This window comes from Oncorhynchus keta, chromosome 13 (assembly GCF_023373465.1).
Source record: "Oncorhynchus keta strain PuntledgeMale-10-30-2019 chromosome 13, Oket_V2, whole genome shotgun sequence".
Taxonomy (NCBI): domain Eukaryota; kingdom Metazoa; phylum Chordata; class Actinopteri; order Salmoniformes; family Salmonidae; genus Oncorhynchus; species Oncorhynchus keta.
The window spans coordinates 4970623-4979930 of record NC_068433.1 but is presented as its reverse complement, the minus strand read 5'-3'; the positions used below and the strand labels follow the sequence as shown (position 1 = coordinate 4979930).

At 41.4% G+C, this 9308-nt stretch overlaps 1 long non-coding RNA gene across 2 annotated transcripts; it reads right to left on the bottom strand.

Moving 5' to 3' along the window:
• Positions 1-6110: 6110 nt before the first annotated feature.
• On the bottom strand, positions 6111-7664 carry LOC127906885 (uncharacterized). 2 transcript variants are annotated; one of them, XR_008063035.1, is made up of 3 exons: positions 7377-7664; positions 6486-6877; positions 6111-6305 (listed from the first exon to the last, which is right to left on the bottom strand). It is a non-coding gene; the product is annotated as an uncharacterized LOC127906885 (long non-coding RNA). The 2 variants fall into 2 exon arrangements; XR_008063036.1 differs by lacking the exon at positions 7377-7664 and adding an exon at positions 7056-7083.
• Between the last annotated feature and the right edge of the window lie 1644 nt (positions 7665-9308).

Here is a 9308-nt window from a genome sequence, read left to right as displayed (position 1 = left end):
TTGTCCCATTTTGTGAATTCTTGATTGGTGAGCGGACCCCAGACCTCACAACCATAAAGGACTACTCTATAACTGATAGCCAGATCCTAATTGGTATGTTGAATTTTATTTTCCTTTTGATGGCACAGAAGACCTTTCCTTCCTTGTCTCTCAGATCGTTCACAGCTTTTTGGAAGTTACCTGTGGCGCTGATGTCTAGGTATGTATCGTTTTTTGTGTGCTCTAGGGCAACGGTATCTCTCTCTCTCTCTCTCCCTCCCTCTCTCTCTCTCTCTCTCTCTCTCTCTTTCTGTGTGTCTCTCTCTCTGTCTCTGTGTCTCTCTCTCTGTCTTTCTCTGTGTCTGTGTCTCTGTGTCTCTGTCTCTCTGTCTCTGTGTCTCTGTGTCTCTCTCTCTTTCTCTCTCTCTCTGTCTCTGTGTCTCTGTGTCTCTCTCTCTTTCTCTCTCTGTCTCTCTCTCTCTCTCTGTGTCTGTCTCTCTCTCGCTTTGTCTGTCTCTCTCTCTCTGTGTCTCTCTCTCTCTGTGTCTGTCTCTCTCTCTGTCTCTCTCTCTCTCTCTGTGTCTGTCTCTCTCTCGCTTTGTCTGTCTCTCTCTCTCTGTGTCTGTCTCTCTCTCTCTGTCTCTCTCTCTGTGTCTCTCTCTCTCTCAAAATACAAGGGGCTTTATTGACATGGGAAATATGTGTTAACATTGCCAAAACAAGTGAAATAGATAATAAACAAAAGTGAAATAAACAAAAGTTAACAGTAAAAGTTCCAAAATAACAACAAAAAATCCCTCCCTCCCTTTCTCCCTTTCTCCCTTTCTCCCTCCCTCCCTCCCTCCCTCCCTCCCTCCCTCCCTCCCTCCCTCCCTCCCTCCCTCCCTCCCTCCCTCCCTCCCTCCCTCCCTCCCTCCCATCCCATCCCTCCCCCCCTCCCTCCCTCCCTCCCTCCCTCCCTCCCTCCCTCCCTCCCTCCCTCCCTCCCTCCACCCAGGGACAGTGTGATTAAACCTTCCTAATCCCTCTCTTCTCACATCCCTCCGGTTGCCAAATGAAAGAAGGGATCTGAGCGCATTACAAACGTCATTACTGAAGCTTTATCAAGCTAGGTGTGTGTGTTGCAAACTACCTGCTCGCCACCTCATCCCCTCTTTAGAGTCAGTGTGTGTGTGTGTGTGTGTGTGTGTGTGTGTGTGTGTGTGTGTGTGTGTGTGTGTGTGTGTGTGTGTGTGTGTGTGTGTGTGTGTGTGTGTGTGTGTGTGTGTGTGTGTGTGTGTGTGTGTGTGTGTGTGTGTGTGTGTGTCAGAGATAGTGGGTGACGTTAGCTAAAGAGACCAGCTTTACATAAATAGACAAGCAAGGAGGGAGGTACACACACAAACACGCGCACACACACACACACACACACACACATCTCACACTAACGCCTTTACTAGGAATGGAGGAAAAACAGCAGTCAGGAGTCGAGTTCCAGGATCAATAAATCAATCAATTTGTTTAATTTTTGTTTAAATACATCTAGAAATTGAAACAAATCTATATATAAAATGATTTATAAATGTATTTTACGTCAGCAGTGATTTAAAAAAAAAGCTATTTTATACCCTAAAAGTGCTTTTATAGTTCGCTGGCCTGAAGCCCAAAGAGCAAGCAGCATAACAATGGAGAGGAGTGTGTGTTTGTGCGCGTGTGTGTGTGCACGCGCGCGTGCGTGTGTGTGTGGTGTGTGCGTGCGTGCGTGCGTGTGTGTGTGTCTGTGTGGGTATGTGCGTGCGTGCGTGTGTGTGTGTCTGTGTACCCACCCACCCAGTGCAATAGTTTCTTTATTTAACTTGGCAAGTCAGTTAAGAATCAAATTATTATTTTCAATGACGGCCTAGGAACAGTGGGTTAACTGCCTGTTCAGGGGCAGAACGACAGATCCTGGTTCTCGTCTATAAAATGAGTATCCTCCGTACTGTGTAGACACGGTTGATTACTCAGCACATTCTGGAGTAAGGGAGTGTTGGTCTGTGGAAGGGACAGGGGGTGAGGGAGGAGAGAGAGATAAGGAGGGCAGGGGGGAGATAGGAATGGGGGAGGAGAGAGAGTTAAGGAGGGGGTAGAGAGGGAGTTGAGGAGGAGAGGGAGAGATAGGGAGGGGGAGGAGAGAGAGATATGGAGGGGGAGAGGGGGAGATAGGGAGGGGGAGGAGAGAGAGATATGGAGGGGGATAGGAATGGGGGAGGAGTGAGAGTTATGGGGGAGAGATGGGAGGGGAGGAGAGAGTTAACGAGGGGGAAGAGAGAGAGACAGGTGAGGGGGTGAGAGAGTTAAGGAGAGAGAGAGGGAGGAGAGAGAGTTAAGGAGAGGGAGGAGAGAGGGAGAGATAGGGAGGGGGAAGAGAGAGAGACAGGCGAGGGGGGGGAGAGAGTTAAGGAGAGGGAGGAGAGAGAGTTAAGGAGAGGGAGGAGAGAGGGAGAGATAGGGAGGGGGGGAGGAGAGAGAGTTAAGGAGGGGGAGGAGAGAGAGAGTTAAGGAGAGGGAGGAGAGAGGGAGAGATAGGGAGGGGAGGAGAGAGAGAGTTAAGGAGGGCGGAGAGAGGGAATGGGAAAGTAAACAATAGTTTAATTGTGTCAATTTCATTAGTTTTTGACATGATGTTATGAAATATAGTCTCACATTGCACAGACTCTATGAGCTGTGATATCTAAGGGCTCCCAGAGAACTGGATAACACTTAGAAGACATCGAGAAAGACAGAGAGAAAAATGTACAGTGCAGTCAAAAAAGGGTTTTTTCTTTATTTGTACTATTTTTTATATTGTAGAATAATACGGAACACATCAAAACTATGAAATAACACATATTGAATCATTTAGTAACCAAAAAAGTGTTAAAATTAAACTAATCAAAATATATATTTTATATTTGAGATTCTTCAAAGTAGAAACCGTTTGCCTTGATGAGAGCCAAGAAACATTAATACTTAAATACATTTAGTCGATCTAACGATCATGTCTAATTGTTGTTTCTCAATTCAATATTGTTTGAATAAAACAACTAAATTAACTAAATCTGTATAATAATAATTTCAAGCATAATAACCTGTTTCCATTATGTAACTACAGTCCATAATAACCTGTTTCCATCAGGTGTAACTACAGTCCATAATAACCTGTTTCCATTATGTAACTACAGTCCATAATAACCTGTTTCCATCAGGTGTAACTACAGTCCATAATAACCTGTTTCCATTATGTAACTACAGTCCATAATAACCTGTTTCCATTATGTAACTACAGTCCATAATAACCTGTTTCCATTAGGTGTAACTACAGTCCATAATAACCTGTTTCCATCAGGTGTAACTACAGTCCATAATAACCTGTTTCCATTATGTAACTACAGTCCATAATAACCTGTTTCCATTATGTAACTACAGTCCATAATAACCTGTTTCCATCAGGTGTAACTACAGCCCATAATAACCTGTTTCCATCAGGTGTAACTACAGTCCATAATAACCTGTTTCCATCAGGTGTAACTACAGTCCATAATAACCTGTTTCCATCAGGTGTAACTACAGCCCATAATAACCTGTTTCCATTATGTAACTACAGTCCATAATAACCTGTTTCCATTAGGTGTAACTACAGTCCATAATAACCTGTTTCCATCAGGTGTAACTACAGTCCATAATAACCTGTTTCCATTATGTAACTACAGTCCATAATAACCTGTTTCCATCAGGTGTAACTACAGTCCATAATAACCTGTTTCCATTATGTAACTACAGTCCATAATAACCTGTTTCCATTAGGTGTAACTACAGTCCATAATAACCTGTTTCCATCAGGTGTAACTACAGTCCATAATAACCTGTTTCCATTAGGTGTAACTACAGTCCATAATAACCTGTTTCCATTATGTAAATACAGTCCATAATAACCTGTTTCCATTATGTAAATACAGTCCATAATAACCTGTTTCCATTATGTAAATACAGTCCATAATAACCTGTTTCCATCAGGTGTAACTACAGCCATAATAACCTGTTTCCATCAGGTGTAACTACAGTCCATAATAACCTGTTTCCATCAGGTGTAACTACAGTCCACAATAACCTGTTTCCATTATGTAAATACAGTCCATAATAACCTGTTTCCATCAGGTGTAACTACAGTCCATAATAACCTGTTTCCATTATGTAAATACAGTCCATAATAACCTGTTTCCATCAGGTGTAACTAGTCCATAATAACCTGTTTCCATTATGTAAATACAGTCCATAATAACCTGTTTCCATTAGGTGTAACTACAGTCCATAATAACCTGTTTCCATGGTGTAACTACAGTCCATAATAACCTGTTTCCATCAGGTGTAACTACAGTCCATAATAACCTGTTTCCATGTTTCCATCAGGTGTAACTACAGTCCATAATAACCTGTTTCCATCAGGTGTAACTACAGTCCATAATAACCTGTTTCCATTATGTAACTACAGTCCATAATAACCTGTTTCCATCAGGTGTAACTACAGTCCATAATAACCTGTTTCCATCAGGTGTAACTACAGTCTATAATAACCTGTTTCCATCAGGTGTAACTACAGTCTATAATAACCTGTTTCCATTATGTAACTACAGTCCATAATAACCTGTTTCCATCAGGTGTGACTACAGTCCATAATAACCTGTTTCCATCAGGTGTAACTACAGTCCATAATAACCTGTTTCCATCAGGTGTAACTACAGTCCATAATAACCTGTTTCCATTATGTAACTACAGTCCATAATAACCTGTTTCCATCAGGTGTGACTACAGTCCATAATAACCTGTTTCCATCAGGTGTGACTACAGTCCATAATAACCTGTTTCCATTAGGTGTAACTACAGTCCATAATAACCTGTTTCCATTAGGTGTAACTACAGTCCATAATAACCTGTTTCCATCAGGTGTAACTACAGTCCATAATAACCTGTTTCCATCAGGTGTAACTACAGTCCATAATAACCTGTTTCCATCAGGTGTAACTACAGTCCATAATAACCTGTTTCCATCAGGTGTAACTACAGTCCATAATAACCTGTTTCCATTATGTAACTACAGTCCATAATAACCTGTTTCCATCAGGTGTAACTACAGTCCATAATAACCTGTTTCCATCAGGTGTAACTACAGTCCATAATAACCTGTTTCCATTATGTAACTACAGTCCATAATAACCTGTTTCCATCAGGTGTAACTACAGTCCATAATAACCTGTTTCCATCAGGTGTAACTACAGTCCATAATAACCTGTTTCCATTAGGTGTAACTACAGTCCATAATAACCTGTTTCCATCAGGTGTAACTACAGTCCATAATAACCTGTTTCCATTAGGTGTAACTACAGTCCATAATAACCTGTTTCCATCAGGTGTGACTACAGTCCATAATAACCTGTTTCCATCAGGTGTAACCTACCATTATGTCCATAATAACCTGTTTCCATTATGTAACTACAGTCCATAATAACCTGTTTCCATCAGGTGTAACTACAGTCCATAATAACCTGTTTCTATCAGGTGTAACTACAGTCCATAATAACCTGTTTCCATTATGTAACTACAGTCCATAATAACCTGTTTCCATCAGGTGTAACTACAGTCCATAATAACCTGTTTCTATCAGGTGTAACTACAGTCCATAATAACCTGTTTCCATTAGGTGTAACTACAGTCCATAATAACCTGTTTCCATCAGGTGTAACTACAGTCCATAATAACCTGTTTCCATCAGGTGTAACTACAGTCCATAATAACCTGTTTCCATTAGGTGTAACTACAGTCCATAATAACCTGTTTCCATCAGGTGTAACTACAGTCCATAATAACCTGTTTCCATTATGTAACTACAGTCCATAATAACCTGTTTCCATCAGGTGTAACTACAGTCCATAATAACCTGTTTCCATTAGGTGTAACTACAGTCCATAATAACCTGTTTCCATCAGGTGTAACTACAGTCCATAATAACCTGTTTCCATTAGGTGTAACTACAGTCCATAATAACCTGTTTCCATCAGGTGTAACTACAGTCCATAATAACCTGTTTCCATCAGGTGTGACTACAGTCCATAATAACCTGTTTCCATCAGGTGTAACTACAGTCCATAATAACCTGTTTCCATTATGTAACTACAGTCCATAATAACCTGTTTCCATCAGGTGTAACTACAGTCCATAATAACCTGTTTCCATCAGGTGTAACTACAGTCCATAATAACCTGTTTCCATTAGGTGTAACTACAGTCCATAATAACCTGTTTCCATTAGGTGTAACTACAGTCCATAATAACCTGTTTCCATTAGGTGTAACTACAGTCCATAATAACCTGTTTCCATTAGGTGTAACTACAGTCCATAATAACCTGTTTCCATCAGGTGTAACTACAGTCCATAATAACCTGTTTCCATCAGGTGTAACTACAGTCTATAATAACCTGTTTCCATTAGGTGTAACTACAGTCCATAATAACCTGTTTCCATCAGGTGTAACTACAGTCCATAATAACCTGTTTCCATCAGGTGTAACTACAGTCCATAATAACCTGTTTCCATTATGTAACTACAGTCCATAATAACCTGTTTCCATCAGGTGTAACTACAGTCCATAATAACCTGTTTCCATCAGGTGTAACTACAGTCCATAATAACCTGTTTCCATTAGGTGTAACTACAGTCCATAATAACCTGTTTCCATCAGGTGTAACTACAGTCCATAATAACCTGTTTCCATTAGGTGTAACTACAGTCCATAATAACCTGTTTCCATCAGGTGTAACTACAGTCCATAATAACCTGTTTCCATCAGGTGTAACTACAGTCCATAATAACCTGTTTCCATTATGTAACTACAGTCCATAATAACCTGTTTCCATCAGGTGTAACTACAGTCCATAATAACCTGTTTCCATCAGGTGTAACTACAGTCCATAATAACCTGTTTCCATTATGTAACTACAGTCCATAATAACCTGTTTCCATCAGGTGTAACTACAGTCCATAATAACCTGTTTCTATCAGGTGTAACTACAGTCCATAATAACCTGTTTCCATTAGGTGTAACTACAGTCCATAATAACCTGTTTCCATCAGGTGTAACTACAGTCCATAATAACCTGTTTCCATCAGGTGTAACTACAGCCATAATAACCTGTTTCCATTAGGTGTAACTACTGTCCATAATAACCTGTTTCCATCAGGTGTAACTACAGTCCATAATAACCTGTTTCCATTATGTAACTACAGTCCATAATAACCTGTTTCCATCAGGTGTAACTACAGTCCATAATAACCTGTTTCCATCAGGTGTAACTACAGTCCATAATAACCTGTTTCCATCAGGTGTAACTACAGTCCATAATAACCTGTTTCCATTAGGTGTAACTACAGTCCATAATAACCTGTTTCCATCAGGTGTAACTACAGTCCATAATAACCTGTTTCCATCAGGTGTAACTACAGTCCATAATAACCTGTTTCCATCAGGTGTAACTACAGTCCATAATAACCTGTTTCCATTATGTAACTACAGTCCATAATAACCTGTTTCCATCAGGTGTAACTACAGTCCATAATAACCTGTTTCCATCAGGTGTAACTACAGTCCATAATAACCTGTTTCCATTATGTAACTACAGTCCATAATAACCTGTTTCCATTATGTAACTACAGTCCATAATAACCTGTTTCCATCAGGTGTAACTACAGTCCATAATAACCTGTTTCCATTATGTAACTACAGTCCATAATAACCTGTTTTCATAATAACCATACCGAACGTTGGTTGGCCCTCTGATGTCATCACTGCATTCTCTACGAGAACGTTGGTTGGCCCTCTGATGTCATCACTGCATTCTCTACCAGAACGTTGGTTGGCCCTCTGATGTCATCACTGCATTCTCTACGAGAACGTTGGTTGGCCCTCTGATGTCATCACTGCATTCTCTACGAGAACGTTGGTTGGCCCTCTGATGTCATCACTGCATTCTCTACGAGAACGTTGGTTGGCCCTCTGATGTCATCACTGCATTCTCTACCAGAACGTTGGTCGGCCCTCTGACGTCATCACTGCATTCTCTACTAGAACGTTGGTTGGCCCTCTGATGTCATCACTGCATTCTCTACGAGAACGTTGGTTGGCCCTCTGATGTCATCACTGTATTCTCTACTAGAACTTCCGACTTCAGATGTACCTGGTAGAGTACAGGAAAATAACGGACCTCGACCCAATGGATAACAGGATCAGACTTTTATACTGTAGCATATCCCTGTCTGTCTGTCTGTCTGTCTGTCTGTCTGTCTGTCTGTCTGTCTGTCTGTCTGTCTGTCTGTCTGTCTGTCTGTGTCTATCTTCCTCTATCCAACTTTCTGTATCCGTATTTCTCTCTCTCTCTCGCTCTCTGTCTCTGTCTCTGTCTCTGTCTCTGTCTCTGTCTCTGTCTCTGTCTCTGTCTCTGTCTCTCTCTCTCTCTCTGTCTCTCTCTCTCTCTCTCCATCTCTCTCTCTCTCTGTCTCTGTCCCTGTCTCTGTCTCTCTCTATCTTCCTCTATCCAACTTTCTGTATCCCTATTTCTCTCTGTAACTCTCTCTCTCTGTCTCTCTCTGTCTCTCTCTCTCTCTCTCTCTCTCTCTCTCTCTCTCTCTCTCTCTCTCTCCATCTCTGTCTCTGTCTCTGTCCATAATAACTCTCTATCTTTCTCTATCCAAATAACTTTCTCTGTATCTATCTCTCCTCTCTCTCTTTCTCTGTCTCTGTCTCTGTCTCTGTCTCTGTCTCTCTCTCTTCCTCTATCCAACTTTCTGTATCCATCTGTCTCTCCATCTCTGTCTCTCTCTCTCTAACTCTCTCTCTCTCTAACTACTCTAATAACTCTCTCTCTGTCTCTGTCTAAACGTTCTCTCTCTCTCTCTCTCTCTGTCTCTGTCTCTGTCTCTCTCTTTCTCTGTCTCTGTCTCTGTCTCTGTCTCTCTCTGATCTTCCTCTATCCAACTTTCTGTATCCGTATTTCCCTCTCTCTCTCTCTCTCTCTCTCTCTCTCTCTCTCTCTCTCTCTCTGTCTCTCTCTGTCTCTCTCTCACTCTCTCTCACTCTCTCTCTGTCTCTGTCTCTCTCTCTATCTTCCTCTATCGAACTTTCTGTATCCGTATTTCTCTCTCTCCATCCAAATGCCTTTCTCTATATCTCTCTTTCTCCAACTGTCTCTCTCTCTCTTAGTCTCCCTCTATCTCCTCCTTTGTCTTTCTCCAATCCTCTCTCGTTCTACCTTTCCTCTCTACTAATCTTCCCCCATCACTCT